Source organism: Rousettus aegyptiacus, unplaced genomic scaffold (assembly GCF_014176215.1).
Source record: "Rousettus aegyptiacus isolate mRouAeg1 unplaced genomic scaffold, mRouAeg1.p scaffold_m13_p_1, whole genome shotgun sequence".
Lineage (NCBI taxonomy): Eukaryota > Metazoa > Chordata > Mammalia > Chiroptera > Pteropodidae > Rousettus > Rousettus aegyptiacus.
In genome coordinates, this window is record NW_023416284.1 from 60,273,376 (window position 1) to 60,295,342 (window position 21,967).

The 21,967-nt window shown below is 33.6% G+C and overlaps 1 protein-coding gene and 1 pseudogene across 2 annotated transcripts in view; both read left to right on the forward strand.

The window, feature by feature from the left end:
* Window positions 1–21,967, forward strand: part of HS2ST1 (heparan sulfate 2-O-sulfotransferase 1) — a 160,927-nt gene that overhangs the window by 59,569 nt on the left and 79,391 nt on the right. The window lies entirely within an intron of this gene.
* On the forward strand, window positions 18,747–18,862 carry LOC118605214 (annotated as a pseudogene).

Sequence of the window (21,967 nt, forward strand, 5' to 3'; positions counted from 1 at the left end):
ATGTGAGAAATCGACTGACCATTGCTGGCTTTGAAGATGGAAGAGGGGCATGAGCCAAGGAATGAGGGCAACTTCAAGAAGCTGGAAAAGGCAAGAACATTAATTCTCCCCTAGAGACTCCAGGAAGAAATGCAGCCCTGCTGACAGCTTGAGTTTTGCCCAAGGAGACCTATTTTGGACTTCTCATCTTCAGAACTGTAAAGAGAATAAATTTGTATTGCTAAGCCACTAGATTTATGATAATTTGTTATGGTATCCATAGAAAAATAATACATCACCCAACTCCCATGACCTTTGTTTTTCGTTACTTACACTAGGCGTAGATAGATACTCCCTATTCTGCCTGGGACTGTGTTTTCCCTGCTGACTACAAAGCTATAGTTCATAGGCTCTCCTCCATTATTAGGGTTGTATTGGCCAGGGTACTTAGCCACAGACAAAAGAATATTGTAGCTAGTTTTAACACAGGAGTTTTAAAGAGGTTTTATAGCATAAGGAATTGTTGGGAGGGCTAAAGGAATAGGCCTAGCTTACAGGGCTCTCAAAACCACACTGCAGAACAAGACAGACTTAAGGAGCTGCTTCCTCTGCTTTGAACTTAAAGCCACAGAATCAAGAGGCTGCTACTACAGATGCTGGCTCCAGATCATTTTGCCTCTGCCATGACCTAAATCTTACTATGATCCACATTGCCATAAACTATCTGACTCTGGCATTACCTTTCTCACCTTATCTCCTATTACTTTGTCCCCATTCACTTTGGTCTAGAAAGGTTGTAGACCTTTGTCCAGCAGGTTTCTGCAGCAGGGCATTTATTTACATTTGCCGTGCTTTCCACCTGGAACCCTTTCCTCTGACACCTGGATGATTTACTTCCTCATCTTTAAGTCTTCTATTAAATAACAACACTACTGCAGTAAAAGACCTTCCCTATCTTGTTTCAAATTCCAATCCTGACTCATCTGAATACATCCAGTCCTCTTAGCTTTATTTTTCTCCTTAGTATTTATCATCTTTTACTATACTATGTTATTTACTCATTTGGATTTTTAAAAAATCATCTACCTCATTCCATCAAAGTAATTATTTTTTTTTGTTGCTATATCTCTAGTGCCTATAACAGTGTCTGAACATTACTTGAAACTCACTGGTGGTAGATTAAGGAGGCAGGAGGAAGCAAAGCAAGAAAATCTCTTAGATTGGATAAGGAGTAAAATAGACACCTACTTTTTTTTTTACCTTGGTGGGTATAGGATAGTTAACATTTACAGCATGTAGAGATATTATGTGAGCAATAATGAGGGAGGCTGTGGTCTCAAGCTCTGGTGGTTCCCTAAGGGGTCCGGAAAAGGGATTGCTCTGACATTCCAAAGATATGTTATCTAAGATGCGAAAAGACAATAGACAGGCTCATTTAAGGTAAAAATCTACATTTGTCAAGGTAGCTTCAATCTTAGGATTTGACTACCTGCCATGACTCACTTTTAGTTATGAATTTTTTATGTTCAGACCGTCCTATACAGTTACTTTCGGTCTCTTAGCTTGTGTGCTTTGTGCAGGCTTCCCTGCGCTTGTCAGCTTTAGTGTGTGGCCCCTTTTTTGTCCACAGTGCTAGAGGAATTACTTTCAGTTTTACTACTGTATTTACTGCCATGTGCATGTGACCATTTACACACATCTAAACCTTTTAACAGGATATGGGGTTACTTCTCAATCTTTGGATATAGCTTCTTACTAATATTGTATAAATTCTAGTGTCCATTCATGGTAGAATAGGAATTTTTTTACTGACGTGATTTGTCTAAAAATATGGGAAAGCAGTTGGACATAAATTTCAAAAGTTACCTTTATTTTGGATTTTGCGGAAGGACCATTTTTATTTGGCGCAGATGTTTTTGAAAAATAGTTTACTTGGAGGGAAAAAAAAGGATATTAACACTTATTTCATAGTAGACATATGAAGTGAATTTATTGTTTATTCAAAGACTGATTATCCAAATTATAAATTTAAAAAAAAATAGAACTATTTCTTATTCCTATTACCTGTCTTTATTTCAGAGATTAGCAGTGAATGGTAGTAAAACTTAATTAGTCTTATAACTTATTAGCAACTGAAGAAAGTTTGTGATTGCTATATTAGAAGATAATAGTTGGAGTTAGAGGGTTTTGTCTATCTGTGTATTTCAAATTTTCAATTATACTCTGTTATAGATAATTAATCGAGTAGTTTGAAAGAAATTCTTACTTATGCTCTCTCTTTAGTTTCCATATTAAAATTCTCTAAACTCTTTGCTCTTTATGTATTCTCTCTAATAGAGGGAACATTCTGATTCATCCCATTTGTTTTGCTAAATGTTGCTTGCCCTGTAAGTGATGTTGATCTATATAAATCAAGAGAATTAATGGTAGTGAACAGGTTTATTCCATATCTCCGTAACCTGGCTGCATGGACCACATAATAAGTATTCAATATCAGGAGCAGTTTATTTTCCATAAAGTCAGAAAAGGAAAGACCACCAACTTTTCTTCCTCGTGTTCCCGTCACTTTTTAAAGCTACATAATATTAACCTCAAGATTATTTCTTTTGTAGATGCGGCTTATGATGGGTAAATATATTGTAAGAATGCTTGGGTCATGATTTGACTACATCGAGGCTCCTTTGAAGAGATTACAGGCATTATTTGTAAAGTAAATATTCAAAATTAATAGACTTACTTCATATTTCTTGCAGTGCATATACTAACCTTTCCCTCCTTACTTCATTTTCCCAGACAGATATTCTCAAACTGAATTCTGAGAAATTTCATAGAACAGATGTTTTTTAAGAACGGGTACCTAAGGCTTAATACCTAAGCCTGCTTGTTGGCACTTGTATGTGTTGTTTACTCTTTTCTTTTGCGACCTTACACATCATTCTTTTTCCTTGTAATATGTTCATGCTACTCAGAATACTCTGCTAAGTCTTAAGATTGTCTCAAGAATATGTGCATATAGGTGTTGCATAGTACAAGTAATTTATTTGCTGAATATGTAAGAGAAGTCACATGATCATTTAGCCAGGCATATACCCACTTCCTTTAGATTTTATTACTCTGCCTTTTGCTAACTCCTACAATCTCTCTTTTTGCTTTTTGGGTCTGTGGCCATTGAGTTGCCTCCCCCTACCCCATAGCAATCCAGATTTCTAGGATAAGAGACACATCCAGTGCTAATCCAAATAAGGATTGCTAGTCTCTCACTTCAGCTTCATCTGCAGCAGGGGTGAAGGTCTGAGTGAAGATCAAAGGCTTTCCTTCTGAAGTCACATATAAAGTAATGTAAAAAAATCTTCTAATCTTCTGATTACTGTGATTAGAAGCAAAGACGATGAAGGGTGGTGGCAGAGTCTGTAGGAGACATCATTGTGTCTGTTCAGGACTTCTTCCTGCCTTACCTATTCCTGCGAGAAGAGGAAATTGCAGGTCAATTCCAAAATAAGCATTTCAGAAGGCCAGAATGCAGGTGCCAACATAACGCATCTCAATGAGTATTTAGAATCTGCTTTCCTCTCTATATGGTGTTTCCTTAGTAGGATTTTTTTTTTTTTTTTTGCCTTAACCTCAAGGGTGTTTTTTTCTTAAGAGGTTCCACCTCCTATGAATTATTAGCATTCAAACGAGTCTCCTTTTTAAAAAATATAACTCATCACTACTCCTCGATTTTTTTTTTTCACCTCTTTTCTCTTTTATGTTATTTGTACCCTACCTTCTCTTCCCCTCGGTCTTTTAGATACCAATTACTCTTTTCTGTTTTGTTCTTTAATCAAGATCAATCCCAATTCTCTTGGGGTAGGGAATTCAGAAGGTCCATTGTCTTAAATATCCATTGTCCATTGCAGTTTATTTTATATCACAAATAAATTTCACCTTTCATTTACATTAAGCAATGTAAGGAAACTTTAGAGTATAACATAACCTCTATTTTCCACTTCTTTCCAGATTTTGGCTCTTAATACATAGTGGGCCTGCCTTTGCTACTGAAGCTCTCTGTACATGCATATCAGATAAAAATAATGTTGATAGTTTTTTAATTGTGTGAATAACTTATTTTTAAAAGAGCTTGTATTTGGAGTTAAACATGCTTAAGTGTATATCCCAAGCATACCACTTTCTTTCCTTGTCAAGAAACATAACCTTTCCAGGATCTGTTTTTTTATCTGCAAAATAGAGATGATAAGATCTTTGTCATAGAGTTGTTAGGTGAATGAAATGACAAAATGTATAAAAATACCCAGCATAGTTTAGCCAGCCCTTTGATACCCGTAATAATGTAATTTAGGGGAGGAAAAATAATTTTTCCCTCTCCCCTTCTGAGTTTTTAGCTGAGACCTCTGTAATAAAACAACAACAACAACAAAAACAGATTAATAAAAGAAAAAGAAACAGAAGTTTATTAACATGTATGCCTCATGTATACATGGGAAATATCCAGGGAAAAATAAGTAATTCCCTGAGGTAGTTTAGAATTTAGACCTAAATACCATTTTAATAGGGAAAGGAGAAAAGGGAAGTGGACCTCTTAGGTGAGAGTAAATGGTTTTTAGGAGAGATGAATGGGCTATTAGAAGAGTAGATAAGAGGTATGACAGCTCGTTACAAAGTTTGTCTGGGTGTGGTGTGTATTTCGAGTCCCCTCTCCAGTGATGAGTCAGTCCTCCCTGGTTGATGAAACTCCTTCGGAAAGGATTTATGACAATTGAATTTCTTTTGGAGGACTTTTCCTTAGAAGGTAAGGGAAATTCAGAGAAAGCCTCACCTTGCATTTGCTGTTTTTCAAGTGTCTGCAGCTCAAGGTAGTAATCAAGGCAGCATATATTAGGATGGCATATCCTGAACTTCTAGTCATATTTTGGGATGGCATATTCTGCTGCCCTTTAGTATCAAAAGGATAAAGCATGTTCAAAATACTCTAAGAAAGATATTATCATGCTAAGCAAAATAAGTCAGAAAAAGTTGAGAATCATATGATTTCACTTATATGTGGGATATAAAACTGAAAGCAACAAACGAACAAGGCGAACAAAAACTCAGACAGATAACTATTTAGTGGTTACTAGAGGGAAAGTGAGGAGGGAGGAGATAGATAAGGGTAAAGGGGGTCCAATATATGGTGACAGAAGGGAATTTAACTTTGGGTGGTGTACATGATGCTAAATCGTACACTTGGAACCTATGTAATATTATTAAGCAGTGTCACCTCAACAAATTTAATAAAAAATACTCTTAGAAGGAAGATGTATTTTAGTAACCAAAATTATTAAATATACTTTGCATATCAAAGAGATTAGATTTTAACTATCTGGAAAACTCCTATTTTGAGTAATCATACTCTGAAAGTTACTTGGAGTTTTGTAATACTTTAATTTTCTGTTCCTTTACATTCACTGGCTTTCATTTCAAAAGCTTTTTAATCCTCTGTGGTCAAAGGTTCTGTTGGTAATTTATGCAACTATACTTAGAAATCTAAAAACCAATATGAGTATTTGAAAGATGAGGGGTTTGGCCCTGTATCTATTACACATGCTTTACAGTATTTAGATCAAAGTTAGATCGCTATGCAAAAAGACAACAGTGGTATTTTTTTTTTTTTGCTCCTATTTACATGTCCATTGGAGCATGCTATTTTAAAAATTTGTTGTCTTTATTTCTAGATAATTTAAAAGTTGGTTATAGACTCATTTCTTAGGGTCTTATAAATGCAATCTTATCACTAAGGTATATGTGCTTACTGTTTGACTTATCTATATTTTATAGGTCATGTCCTTGTATTTTAACAGTATTTAAAAAAGAAACATGCAAATGTATTGATATTTACAGTTTATAAACGTAAATAAGTATGTTAAAAAAGGATGTTAGTCCCATTTCTGTGTGAATTACATTACTTATGAGACATCATTGCACATTTACATAAATTCACATTTGCCAAATTATACCAAGAGGGAAAACTTAATATAATCATTTTATAATCATATAATTTATTCAATATGATTGCCTTTTCTCTTGATGCAATTTGGTAAACTGGTGTTTGTGATACAAAATAATGTTCCACAGAATATGCAGTTTTATGTTTTGTTCTTCAGCATTATTTGATGGGTATATGTGTGTGTTGTGTAGAGAAATTGGATAAGGTGCATGTTTTCTCCATTATGGGTAAAAAATTCCTTTGCTTTGTTACAACTTACTAGGTCACATAGTGAAAACAGCTTCAAATTAACTATTGGCTAATTCTAGGGTACAAAATTGCATGTGATAAAAGCTGTAATGTGAGATTGAAATTTTCAATTCCACAATGCCCACCGCTTGGGGGAGGGTTCAGTTTCTTTTAAAACATTTGATACATTTTTCAGAAAGAAAGTGTACTATAATCTTTGACTATAAGATGTGACTTTGTAGTGGGATGCAATATTAAGCCTAATGCTGAGAGAAGTAAAGCTATTTTAGATTCTTTTATTATAAAATGAAAACTATTGTTTCTTGAAGAATTAATAAACCAAAAATGTATGCTTATTACTTAACACTCTGATTTGTAGTATTTTCCTCATGTATCTTCAAATAACAGAAAGTACATTATTTTCTTAAATCAAGTTTTACTGGAATTCTGTTAACTGAGTAAGAGTACTTAGGATAAGAATGTAAATACTTCAAATTTGTAATTATTTTTCTTTTGACAAAACTTTCTTTGTAGCATTAACTGTACAAATTCAGAATAAATAACAAAGTTACTTATTGCTTGCTTAATTTGTTTGACATAAAAGGTATTATAAGTGTTAAAAAAGTTTCAACTTAATAAAGTTGAAGGACGTTTTCTCTCTTTTCTAACTCCGTCATCTTATTATTGTCCTTGAGATGAAAGAGTCCATGCCTGTATATTTATTTAATTGTTGGATTTCTGGTTTCTCAATTGGGAAATTAAAACAAAAATTTACAGTTGATTTTACAATTGACCTGTTTGTTTTCAAAAATATACATTTTAATATAAAAATTTTATAATATTGTAAACCATTTACCCTAAGCATTAACATCTTTATGTATAAATAGCTACTCTTATTACATTTATGATTAGCTTGGTATTTAAAAGTTCTGATGAGTATTAATGTATTTACTAGGATATAATCCGCAGTCATTTCCACAGTCAGATACTTGAAAGCTCTTAAAAACTCAAACATTATATCTTATTTCTCTCTGTATTTAGCAGTTCCTTGGCAACATAAAGATGCTATGAAGAGAAAGAGGGGTTTAATTTGGCCACTTGATACTGAGCTGTTAGAAATGAGAGGTTTGTCTAAAGAAAGAAATGAAATGAAAGGTTGTTTTCCGCCTGGGGCTTACTAGTTTATTTGAAGATCTCAGGTTTGTAATCTAGTTATTGATTTAACATATTTCTTTAATATAAATTGGAACAAGTACACTATGTCAGTAACTGTGCTAGATAAATTCTGGGGATACGCTGCTAAACAGGATAGACAAATTCCCTGATTCATTGGACTTTCATTAGAGCTTATATTTCTATTCAGGAATAACAAAAAAAATAAGTAAACAAGATAATTTCATAGAGTAATAAGTGCTATGAAGGAAACAATAGAGGATAGAGTGATAAAGAGTGATTGGGAGTGATTTTGGATTCAATGCTCATAGAAGATCTCTGAAAAGGTGATAATTAAGATGATGAGTGGGCAACAGTGGTATCTGGTTTATTAAAATGGTAAGCTAAATTATTCATATTAACTTTTTCACTGAAATTAAAGAAATATATTAGATAAAATATTTTAAAATGCTTTAAAAATACTTAAGTTCTGAAAAGATAGTCACTTTTCGTGTAATAACTTGTAACTAGATAGGAACTAGAAGAGAGGAATGTTTGAATGCTGAGCGGAAGAGGACAATAAAAGGGAAAGAGGTTTTTTAAAAAAGAAATGTGAAAGGAACTGCCTTTCATAAATATTTGTGCCTCAGGTACATGTATCCCAACTTGGCTTAGAGATGATGGTCCAATCTGGTAGTGTCTCCCAAAGCAAATATAAGCTTCTATAGAAAAGGCACATTATCTTACAGTGAACCTCTACCAATACATTTTCAAGCAAGTAGTCAGAAATAACAAGGCAAAGGAAGAAACAGACAATTGAGCAAGAACCAGCAAGTATAAACAGCAGAATCAGAACCCTGTAGACATCAGATACTGAAATGATTTGATACAGATTTAAAACAACTGGGCTTACAAATTATGGTACACATGAAGATATCTGCAGAGAAACCATAAAAAATAACAGGTTTGAAAAGGAACCAGAATAAGTTTTTAGAAATGAAAAACACAATAAAGGTACTAAGCCTTCTAGGTTGGGCTGTGTTGATTAACTTGTTATCAAGTGAAACTCCCTACTTAAACCAATTTATAAAGTTGGGTCATGTATATAAAACAACTAATTGAAGGCTTTGGTGAGCAACCAGTGTAAGCTGGACTTGAGGGGCTATGATGCTTGAGAATAGGAAAGCTCATGAAATAATCTCCATATTTATTGTTTTTTTCCTTGAAGGAATTTCCCAATTCTCAATGCCAGATAGAAGTCACACAGAAAGCAGCAGTTTTACTGGGTTAAGACTCCAAAGAAGCTGGGAACTGAGGCCAAATCTTAGAGGCCAGAGAACTGTAGAGAACTGAATATTCTCCTTTTGATATCCACTTATAAACTCTCCCTCAAGAACGGTAGCTTAATAACTACCAGGCCCAGAGCTGTACTCACAAACCCATCAGGCAACATTGACTATGAGGCTAAAGAACTGAGCAGAAATTTCAGCAGCCTTGATGGATACGGATTAGAGTTCAAGTCCATAAACAACTAGTATGTGGCATGCTTACACCATTATCTAAAATATATATATACCTGTTAATATATTCACCTGTGTATAGTTACTTTGTTTTTAAGAGCTTTTAAATATGAAAAAGAATCTGTTTAAATAGTAGGCCACTGATCTTTTATCTTATAAAATATCTTATAAAATGTTTTATAAGATATTTTATAAGGCTGTATCCCAAATGCAGATATTGCCTGAGTTTTTAGAGATTAAAATAATACATCTTTGGGTCATAACTGTACATTATCTGAACAAAGCAATGTATGACCCTTACTAACTTTTCATTTGCTTTTACCTAATTGCTACAGTACTCTGTGGTTAAGGCTATTCTTATGTTGGTCTGTGCATAATTCTTTAAGTCTTCTTTTTTAATGTAACTAAAAGTTTTCAATTTACCTTTGCTCTTATGTACTACCGACTTTTAAATGCTTAGGGAAATTCGATGTAAGCACTAAAATGTCCTCAGGATTGACCAAAACAATTAATGCGTGACCAGATGCATTCAGCGCCCACAGGAACATATAGCACTCAGGAGCATGTGTTTTACAGGTCAGTGAATTTTCTACAAAGCTACTGCTGAGAATTCTTTTTAAAGTATTTTTTAAAGTACTTATCTAAGTCAAGAAGTCTATTGCACTAGAAAGTTTCCAGGCAATATATAAAGCAAAACACTAAACAAATTGTTGTTCTATCAAGTGCATAATATCTCTATTTTATTTACTATTCACAGTGCTTTTACTACAAAAGCACAGAAGTCATTTCTGTTTTCTTCTAGTAGGAATGATCATGTTAGTGGTTTTTTTGTAAGATTGATTTTGCTAGGTCTTGAGGCCTTGAATTTTCTTAGCTTTCCTTTTACAAACACACACACACACACACACACACACACACACATTTAATATGACTTTTTAAAAAGTTAGTGTTCTATTAATTAGAATTTATTTTTGCCATGTCTCAGACATCTTGTATTAAAATTTTCAATGAAATTCAGTAAGTATAATATTTTATTAATTTCCTTCCTGAAATTCTGTGGCTATCACTTAGGAACTTAATAGAAATATAGAATCTCGGGCCCCATCCAAGATTTATTGACTCTTAATCTGTATTTTAATATACTCAACTGAGTCCTATATACTCTAAAGTTTGAGAAGTACTGATCTAAAAATTGTCTTCCTGGTGCTTATATTTAATCTACCTAATCCTTAAAGAGAAAGAGCCTTTTCCCTTTAAGAGACTTCAGAAGATACAAAACACAGAGATCAAGCTATTTTAAACCTTCCAAGGGATATCAGAAGCTGATATAATCTATACTATTTAAAAAATCTTTGTTTTTTTTCCTTATTGGTTTTACCATGTCTTTTGTTATGCTCCCTTTTTTTCTGTTTATCTAATCTTACATCTTTATTTTTTATTTTCTTAAATAATTTTTTAAGTTTTCAGTTACACTTGGCATACAATAGTATTATATTTGTTTCAGGTATGCAACGTGATTGAACATTTATATAACTTAAGAAGTACTCACCTTCTTACACCATACAAAGTTATAATATTATCGATTATATTCCTTATGCTGTATTTTACATCCCTGTGACTATTTTGTAACTACCAATTTGTACTTATTAATCCTTTCCCCTTTTTCAGCCACCCCTCTAATTCCCCTCCCATCCGGCAACCCATGTTCTCTATATATATCTCTATGAGTTTGTTTCTGTTTTGTTCTTTAGATTCTGCATGTAGGTGAAATCATGGCATTTGTCTTTTCTGTCTGACTCAACCCAATAGCTTTTAGATTCATTCATATTGTTGCAGATGGCAAGATTTCATTCTTTTTTTTATAGCCACGTAGTATTTCATTGTATGTATGTCTCACCTCCTCTTTCTCCATTCATCTGTTGATGGACACCAGGTTGCTTCCATATCTCAGCCATTGTAAGTAATACTGCATTGAGCACATGGATGCAATGTCCCCTCAAAGTACTGTTTTGGGGGCTCTTTGGATAAATACCCTGAAATGGAATTACTGGGTCCTTCTTTGTCTCTTGTTATAGCCTTTGTTTTAAAGTCTGTTTTGTCTGGTATAAGTATTGCTACCCCAGCTTTTTGTTGTTTCCATTTTTATTAAATATCTTTTTCCATCCTTTTACTTCTAGTCTGTGTGTGTCTTTCAATCTAAAGTCTCTGGTAGGCAGCATATGTAAATGTCTTGTTTTCTTATTCATTCAGCCACTCTGTGACTTTTGATTGAAGCATTTAATCCATTTTCATTTAAGTTGTTGATATGTAGTTATTGCCATTTTGTTTTTAATATTTTGATATTTTTTTCTTTTTCTTTTTAAAGAAGCCCCATTAACATTTCTTGTAATACTGGTTTGGTGTTGATGAACTTCTTTAACTTTTCTTGTCTGGGAAGCTCTTTATCTCTTCTTCAATTCTAAATGATATCTTTGCTGGGTAGTGCAGGCTACATTCAGCTGCAACCTGTGCCCTGCCTGGAGCCACCTGGCAAGAGTCACCAAGCAGTCCGCAGATGGCCACTACCTGCGCCGGGCTTGGAGGTGTCTCAAGAGGCCCAGATGGGAACCAAGGCTGGCTTCTGCTAGTGCTGGGCTTGCGGCTGCACAGAAAAAGGTACAGGGCACTTGAAGGCCAGATGCTGTGTGTTTGGGTTTTGCAAACCTTTGAGAGATCTTAGGAAATTTTGAAACATGAGCCAAGACTGGCTGTTTGTATGGAAAGACCCTGGAAGAGGCTTGGATGGTACTGCAAGTTGCATGAGGTGGGGTCTCAGGTAATCACCTGTGCATGGTAACCAGTATTATCCAGGTTGATGGAGATTCAGCTATGTGAGCCGCCTGTGTCTGTACACGGAGAGCAGGAAGGGCTCAACAAAGAGATAGTGAATTCTCCCCGCACTTCTGTCTGGGAAAAAGATGCTACTTCAGCCCTCACCATGAAGCCAGATAACCCTGTTCCTCCTGGTATGTCCCTAGTGCTTTTGGGACAGCTGCCCCCTCAGTAGGGCTCAGAGCAAGTGAGTCCATCAGCAAGTAAGGCCTCGTACGGGCACCTTAAGGGGAACTCTTGATACTTCATCCACCTTCTGTCTCACTTAGCTATAATATCTAATGGTTTTCACAGCTGGAAGTTGTGGAGACTTCTTTACTTGGCACTGGAATCCTGGGCCAGGGAGTCCAATGTGGGGCTTTTCTGGCGGGGGACCTCTGCAGCGGAAGTATCCCTCCTGATTCTCAGCCAGTATATGAGGGTGTGAGACCAGCCTGTTCCTCGTCTCTACCCCTTCTACCAGTCTCCAGGTGGCCTCTTTTGTATGTCCTCAGTTGTAGGACTTCAGGAGACTCTCAGTGATGATTGTTCTGTAGTTTAATTGTAATTCTAATGTGGTCATTAGAGGAGGCAAGCACAGCATTTTGTTACTCTGCCATCTTGACCAGACACTCTAGTCTCACATCTTTAGCTCTCATCATTTTGCTGTAGACTTTTCAAACCATTTTCAGCCTTAATTTCTTCACTTGGACTCATATCTCTGACATTCATCATGCTCCAAATAGAATGTCATTCTTGTTTTCACACTATGCTTCTTTCCCCCTTAACTTCCTTTAATGAATTATATCTATTTTAGTTCCAGTAAAGTCTCATAGTCTCCAAATCTTTTCACAACTTTTCTTTGCTCCTGTAACTCCTTTATCCTTTCTGTAAGAGTTGGAATTTATGTCTTCAACACAACTCCCTATTTCCACATTACTTCTATAAATAAAGTTTCTGTCAGAAGACAGTCTTTGGAATGCATCTTTTAAATTAAATAATTATTCTAAATCATTAAGTTAAACTAGTACTCCAGCAATTATATTTTGCCAGTTAGTGGACTAAGAACTGTAACTTTTAAGTTTCTATATTTTATAGTTAACACAGTTTCCATGTTATGCAGTTACCAAGTCTTAAATTTTGACTCATCAGAAAACAAAACTAAATTAAAAACCCCAACAATAGAACAGTTCTTTAAAAAGCAAATATCAGTCCCCTCATCCTTAGGTACATAAGAAGAATTAACATTTTACATTTGATTACTTAGTATAAAATAGACAGGTAGTTGTTTCTTAAGGCTGAATTAAATTATACAAGTAGAAACTAATGAATACTAACAAAGTATTTTATAGGAAAGAAAATTGAGACAGTTGTTAAATGTTTGTTTCTATTTTATGCCAAAATGGTATGCAGAGCATATTTCTCAGCTTTTGCTTTTTACTCTAAAGTCCAGAAGCTTGAATATATAATTTCCAGATTATGTTCACTTCCAATTTGTAATAAAAAGTTAGCACTTGGATTACATAACATTTAGCATCAGATTGTGCATGTGAGTAATTTTAACACAAAAAGCCTCGTTATAAAAAATGATCCAAAGAGTAGGAGGTACTTGGTAGTTTGTGATTAATGGATTATTGGGGACAATCTAGAATTGTGTGTTTAAAACCTTGTAAGATTTTGCCAAGTTTCATTATGCATTTTTCTTCCAACTTTTTTTTTTTGTGTAAAGCATACCAAGTATTTTACCTTTCATAGCTTTTGTGTGGTTCAGTTGTATAGCACAGTAGGAATGTACTAAACTTTGCACTTGAGAAAATACTCCCATTTTCTAAGTTATGGCTACTGAAACAATTTTAACAATTTTACTTTCAGTTGTTTTTATCAAAGTGTAGCCAAATACTCCTACTATTTAAAAAATATTTAAGATACCAGTCACTAAGAGTCAAAATTAATGTCTGCAATATATTGTTCTTCAGAGTTTCTTTCTTTCTTTTTTCTTTCTTTCTTTTTCTTTTTTTCTTTTTTTTTTCTTTTCTTTTTTTTCTTTGATGAAGTGATTCAGTCTTTATTTGTGAGTGGTTTAGGGGTTGGAGTCGGGGGTGGTCCCATGTGAGCCAAGGAATCTGTAAAGAGGAAGGGAAGCCTCAGCCCCAGCTCAAGAGGAAGTTTCTGTCGTCAACATGAGCACGGATGTGAAAGAGGCCAGAATCACAGTAACTCCTGCTTGGAGATCATCAACCAGATGCCCCCCACCCTTTGGTCACCCAGACTCTCCACCCCTTAGGTATATAGAGAATAAGGGCAGTGTGGGGTACCAGGTGAACAGGTGCCCAGAAGCCTATTCTCAAGTATTTATTCAAATTAGCATAACCCTGATAATCTTATTATAGTAATTTGGCTAATAGAAAACATAGATGAAAAACTAGAGCAAAATATTTTTTAGAGATTTATTTCCTAAAACTCTAAAATGTTTAGTGGGGACATTTAGAAGAGAGATGCTGTATACAAATACCTTTGGTTTTACTGTTCATAGATTATTTCTCATAATCCATTGCTTATATTTTTGAATGAAGTTCTTCTCCAAAATATTTATGTAATCTTAAATGTAAAGATTGTAAATGTTGTTAGTAACATGAGATTCACTTCCTTATTTCCTTTAAAAAAAGCCTGTTTTTGTTAGACCAAAACAGTTGTGGTCTGAAAATTAAGAGAAAGAGCCTTTTAGAACTTTAGAGCTTAGAATAAAGAATTTTAAAAAGAAAGCATAATTAAAAAAAAAAAGAAAAGTTTTATTGTGGTATTGATTCCTATTGTATTTTTTAAAATAATGCTTCGAAATCTTTTGGTAGGCAACAACTTTTCTGTGTAGCTTCTATTCAGACTCTTAAATGTTAAGCCAGTATATCTCCCTTAATGTATTTTTTTATCACACAAAATTATTATTTTCCTTGCCCTTTCAACAAAATACTAATTACTTTTCCTTTTCCCACTGAATACCTGTGTAGTTCACTTTTTTGTCACCAACAATCCTGAAAATCCTTGTTTTGCTCCTGATAGGACCTTTTTGGGGTCATCTGAGGAATCCTTTAGGAATCATTGCTTAGTGTAGTATGTAGATTAGCGCAATAGCTCTTTAAACTTTTTAGCAGTGGAATTCTTTAATTAAAATCTCTTATAGAAGCTTAACATGTATAAATGTAAGACACAAATGTGTCATTGTCTTTTTGAAGCAATAGGTGCAGAGGTGTAGTTTGAGCCCTAAGTACTTGTGAGAACAAGGAGGAGTATGTAACCCAAGTCCAAGGACTTCAGGGATCCCAGTCCAGACTGTAAGAATGGGTCTTTAGTAAGTGAGGGTCAGGTAAAGAAGGACCTTTGAAAAGGGGGAAGCAAAGTGTTCCTGCTTCAAAAGAAGTTTTGAAGAAACGCTTACTTGGTTATAGTTAATTTCTTAGGATTAAATCAGAAGCTATTTAAGATGACTTACATCTATTTTGTGTTAGGGAATTAGTTGAGGCTAAAGTTTAGAAGGAAAAAAAAGAATAATGTTTACACAGTCTTGAAGTCGCACAGAAAGATCATTAATATTCATACTAGATGGAATTTTATATGTAGTTGACCAAAGTTAAAAGATAAGTTTTGAATACATATAGTATTCGTGAATAAAAGCTATCGAATTTTTTTTCTCTTCATAAAATAGAATTATAAAATTAAGTGCTTACACTACCATTGACTCAGTTAATCAGATGTGCTTAGGGACACATATCCTGGGTTTGTGTTAAAACAAAAATAGTTAATTTTTGTAACTTTAAGCTTGTCTTGAATTTTGCTTGATGTCGTTACCTTTATAGGCACTGTCATACATATAATTGTGCGGTTTTTAATCAGCAGCTTCATGTAGCCTTTTTTTTTTATAGTAGTAGATTTTTAGTACGTGCCTAAGGAAATGTTCGCTTATGATATCAAACAAAGTCTCCAAATACTTTTTGTTGTTCATTTATTGCTTCAAAAAATATTTATTGATAGCCAGCCATACATCTCAAACATTAACTTTAGAACCTAAACTGTGATTATATACCATTATTTACTAAGGAGATGCTTCTCTGTCGGAGGAGTATATCATGTAGCAAATATTGTTTATAAGCTTCTATAAAAGGAATTTTACTTGTTATGTGAAGGCAAAGTAAAATTTTATGCACCAGATTGAGTATGTTCACTAATTGATTCATAGTTAGATAGAAGACTATGAAAGAATAAATATCCTATCTAGGAATATCAGCAGTGGATTCATGGTGAACGCTAAGGTGCTATAGAGCTTCAAGTTTTTAAAGATTAATAAGTTAGAATGAGAGAATTCACATAGTTTACCCTCTCAGCCAATATAGAAATCTATTCCATATTATTTTTGCAAGGCCAGCATCAGTCCTCTACTTAAAATTTCTAGAAATAATAACATTAATAAAGGATAATTTTATTTTTAAATTACTCTAATTTTTAGTTGAACTAAAAGTGCCTCTTATTTTTATTCTGTGACCTCTGGAGTTAACAGTTTAAACCTAACCTAATCTGACCCTCCATGTGATGGCACTTGACATGTTTAAAGAGAGTATTTTCCTCCAGTAAGCTTTTTTTTTTTTTTTAATACTTAGTATAATCTTTTGCTATAAAACTCAAATTCAGAAGGATCATTTATCATGTGTAAATTCCCTTTTGCCCACTTAGAGGCAGACTTCTCTTCTGTATATGTTTACTTTGTTATTTTTCTTGAGCTTTTTATGTTTTATGCCTTGATAACTTGAGAACTTCAGGAGGATACCTGATTCTATAATTTTCCTAAATGTTCAAAAAATTAATTCTGATAACTTTTCAGGTAAAGAAAATATTTTGATCTATTTTCGTGTGTTTTTAAACATTCACTATTAAGAATCATTATATTTAGTGATATAGTGAATATTAAGGTATAGTTTTTTTTTAAATTTAACTACATTAAAAGCCAAAATTGAGTGTTATTAGAAGTTCTTTGTTTAAATAAATGTCAATGATGTATGCAATTGGCAGTAATAACGCTATTCATGATCTCCCTGTAGCATTCCTAGAGTCAATAATTAAAAATTAAATGGATGTATATTAGTTTTCCTCCATTAATGGAGAAAACTAGGGAGGAAAAAAGATTCCGGCAAGATGCAAAGTAGCTATAAAGAATCTTAAGAAAAATGTAGTAACAATTAATTGGGCAGAGACATTAATGGCAAAGTTCTGTACATTTGCCCCTGATGTTTTTCCAGCCCACGCAATCATAGTTTGTATGACAGGAACGAGATAAATATTTTTAATAACTCTCCCATTTTAAGCCCTTATTTTTTTGGATATGTGAATATTTAGATTGCTTTAGTGGCATGTATAAAAGATTCTCGTTTAGTAGAACTGAGATGCTCTTAAAATGTCATTAGTGAAAGATAGCACATGCTAATCCCTGCTCTTTAATCACACTATGAAAACTTTGTGTATTTGTAATAATTACTTTTTAGTAAAATAAATTTTTATTAGATTTAATGATAAAGATAATTGCAGAAAAGAGTGGATTTCTATTAGCTGTTCTGTGAGCAGTGGAAGATTACAGTACCTTTGCCTCTACCATGTAAAGGTTATATTTTTAATTGAGTGAAGAGAAAGTGTATATTAATAGAACCATGTTCATTCTATATAAAAACTGGAGTTTTCATACTATTTTAAATATTAAATGGAGCAGGAGAAATTTTTGTTTAATCTGTTGTTATGAAAACAGAATTTTAGAGAAATATTTTTATAAAATTCTTGAAACATGCTGGCAAATTTTGTAATAGGCTGTTTAGTGTCCCAGTGAGATTTGGGGAAATGCTTACCATTTTCCTCATAGTGTTATCCATTATCTTAAAATGCACCACTAATATCTAGGGATAGTGGTGACTTAATGAAAATTGTAGCATTGACATAATCCACTTAGCTTATTTTTTGCTGCTAAAATATCCAGAAGACATTTAATAATGCTGTGAGCCTTAGGAGTTGCTGAGCTAGTTCACTCTTGTAGTACTACCCAAATACACAGGGAATTCTTAAATAAAGGACATCAAAGTAAATAATGCACACAGAGCACTTAGTAGTCAATAGAGGCTGGTTTGCATATATAGATAGGCAGTGCCTGCCTACTGATTGATGAGGCCTATTACCATGAGATTTTATTTATTAAAAGCAACACTTAAGTAATTCTATACACAAATGATTAATAGTCAAATGATTATAGATTTTAGTTAATTAGATTGGTCAAGATGAAAATTTTGGTCAAGATGAAATAGATTGAATCATTTCATTATGTTGACTTATTCTACTTGAAATTATTAAAGCGTAAAATTGCTACTTAAAGCTAAGTCATGCTGAGTATTCTAAGTAAATTTTGAATGATTTTAGTCAATTTTATAAATATTAACATATTGTGAATAATCTGAAATGAATCTTCAAATATTTGCTAAATAAGGTATTGGCTTAATCCCTTTATTGGCAATAATTTTTGTTCACTAGCAGCTGCTGAGTTAGAGTTAAACACAAGTATAATTGTATAATTTTTCTAGTCCTTTCATTATCTGCTTACTAGTATTTTTTAACTTAAAACTTTTTTCCTCTGTAGTATAAATTGAATAAAATAGCAATCTTATAAAAGTGTTTTAAAGTGGTACTTTTCAACTAGGTGGTTAATTCTGTCCATTCATTAGGAAGAAGGGTCAAATTCTTTCCTAACAAGAATATAAGAGCTTGTTGGTCAATAAATTCTTTGTGGATTATACCTAAATAAACTTTTAATCTCTTTTCTTCAGCCTTATAGGTCACACCAGAAACTGATGGAAGTAATTTAGGAACTCAGATTCATCAGAGTTTATGAGACTATTTACTTTGGCTTAAAAAAGAAAGCTGTGGATATGGTTCCATAGAATAGCAGTTAGCACATCTGCTTTACATGCAGAAGGTCCTAGATTCGCGCCCCAGTGGCGCCATGGTCCATGGTCTATGGCCATGCCACCCTGAACAAGCCTGACGTCTGATCTTGGAAGCTAAGCAGGGTCGGGCCTGGTTAGTATTTGGGTGGGAGACCACCTAGGAAGACCAGGTGCTGTAGGTATAAATAATAATAATAAAAAAAGAAAGCTGTATTTTAGAACAGGAGTCCCCAAGTCGCAGGCCACGGATCCGGGTTGCACAGCAGGAGGTGAGAGTAGTGGGCAAGTTGTGAAGCTTCATCTGTATTTGCAGCCACTCCCCAGCACTAGCATCTCTGCCTCAGCTCCACCTGAGATCATCAGGCATTAGATTTCTCATATGAGCCCTGGTCTCTGGTGCCAACAAGGTTGGGGACTGCTAATCTAGAATATACTTTCCTATACATACCTCACACATATACATTAATATAAAATTCTAAGAAATTACATATATATGTATGTGCATCTTTCTACTTTAGATTTTGTAGTCCTTGGCTTCCTAGAACATGAGTAAAAAGATTTACCAAATATTTAATTTATAGATTCTGCCAACATTACCACAATGATTAGCTCAGGCCTCTGGGTATTAAAGAGAATACACAGAAGGACATGTACTCAAACAGTGAGAGAAACTTATACTAGTACCCATGCACTGCCATCATAGCAAGTCTGGTGAGGCCATGATAGAAGAAATCCCCTCTTATTTAATTTATTATTTCTCATTCAGAATTTTTTTCACATCAAAATACTTGGCACACTGACATCTCCAATGACACAGAAGTATACGGTATTTTTTCCATTCTAAGCCTCTCCCATGGTATATGGCTTTTCAGTATTTTTAAACAGTATGTTATAGTGTGACACAGTTTATCATTTATGCACAATGCTAATGCATAATACTAGTCCTCTCTTGGTGTCCATCTTTTTGCCTCTCTTTCATTTAAACGTAATGGCGTAGAATTCTCCTTTAAATGCTATACATATGATTTTTTTGTGTACTTGTTTGCATTTATTTTTAAAAATGTCAACTGTTATCTTTATTTTAAGTAAAATAAAATGACACAAATTGTCCTTTCTAAATTTATTTGCAAAATTAAAAGTAAAAACTGCTTCTTTAAATTGTAGCATATAATAGCTTTAAAAAGGTGCTCAGATTTCTGAATTGTGGAGGAAAGAAAATACTGTATCAGAAAGAAAATTACAGTCTTCCTTACAAATGGTTTCAGTTGAACATCTCCTTCGTTAAATCCCAGAGAAGTTAAGTCAACTTATCTAAAATCTTTCCTAGATGGAATCAGCATATATGGATTGACTATAAAGTAATAAGGCAAGTTCAACAAGTCTTACAGAAAAGTCTGTCATGTTATTTTTCTTTTCACAATTCATATTCTTAGGGCAAAATAATGTATGACATGTTGAAGGACATATCCCATTAGTTAATGGCTCATATTTGAAATTTGATAATTAAATTATATCTAGCACTTAAGCAAAAATGAAGACTGATTGTTAGTACCATGTTTTGACAAAGCGTTTATATACTAATATTTTGAAATATAATTGCTGAGCAAAAATGACATGTGAATGCTTTATTTAATTGCATTTACCCTACCATCCCATCAGTTATCTAAAAGCTTCAACATAGTTCTTTGGTGAACTTTCTAAATTCAGCAGTAAGTAACCTTTTAGCCCAGTGCATAAATTAGTGTTTTGACAAGCCTTTTAAAATGGCAAGTAGGTGAATTTATTAGAGAACAATGAAGAATCCAATTTAAAAGACTTTGAGTAGGTGAATGACTGTTTATATTTGTCTGGCTAGGTCTTAAGAAGGTTAGGCAAGCCCTATTATATTAAAAATTCATAATAGCTAATACTAAAACCTAGCTGCTAATTTTATAGCTACCCAAGTATAAAATTCAAAGGGAGTTTGGTATTAGAAAATTGCTGTCCAATATTACTAATTTCCAGCTGGCTGCTACTACCTCTGTTGTATGCAATGTGTGTTACATGTTTACCTTACGCATTTCCTTACCCCATGTTTAATAAGTGATTATTGTCCTCCTGTAATCTTTGGACAGTAGTAGAAAGAAAAATTAAGTAGGCTCAAATTAAATGTAACTGTAGACATCAGAGGGACATCCAAGTAAATGGGAGCAGCTGGCCTTATTATAGTAGTCTTCTGACATTCAACTAGGAAAGTACTTACGGACACAGAAATGGGCTTTATATTGAACAGTTGCCCTAGATATGTACCATTTGACTCTTTAATGTCTGTATTCGTATTGAGCACTTTCTCACTTGCCATGGATAGTGTGTATGAGATAACTTTTTCTAAATTGGGATTGTAAAACAAATCCAAAAGCACAGTGCTTATTCTCATTTTATATATACATCGTGGATGTGCTGTGACAGTGCTCTATGCATTCATTCTGAGACCTAGACTGAAGGAGAGGGAAAAAGGTGATGGAACTTTAGAATGGCTCGTAAAGTTTCTGCTTGGAACTGGCACTTGTCACTTTCACATTTCATTGGTAAAAGCAGGTCATATAGAAGTGGGAACTCCCAAGAATTCTATTTCTCAGAAAATATAAGACTAGGCCCAGTAAAGGAAGAGCAGCTAATATTAGGACAGTAAGAAATCTATCTCATTGGCATTAACATTTCTATCTTCTTACCCTCGAACACTGCCCATACTCCTACTGTTTATGGTAGAGAAGCACAGAATTATATTTTTTGGCTTTTATATGATTCTCTATAATCTTTTTATGTGATTCTTTTATTTTTTTCTTAATTACTATTTACATATTATAGAACAGGAGTTAGAAATAACAATAAAATCAGTTGTACTGGCTAATGTAGAGAGATTAGTTTACAGAGCATAATATCCATACTGGTGACCTCTTTTGAGTTACTACAAAAAAAGAAAGTTTGTTTTCTACATTATTATGTAGAAAAAAAGTATCTTTTTATTCACTCTTCTTTTTGATAAAGTACCCTTCAGGGGATTAAGGAACCAGTAGAGAAATTTAGAATGACAAATTGCTTTGTATTTTATTTTTTTATATCTCATGTTAGATATTTTTGTAAATAGACCGAAAGTAAATATTCTGCACTGGTATTCATGTGGATATAAAAGTACAAAAGCTTTTGAAGTAAAGCTTTTTTATTATTTAAAATGCTATAAAAGCACATAAAATCAAAATAGATTTCCATGCTTTCACTTTGATAAAAATAATATATATTTTCTTATT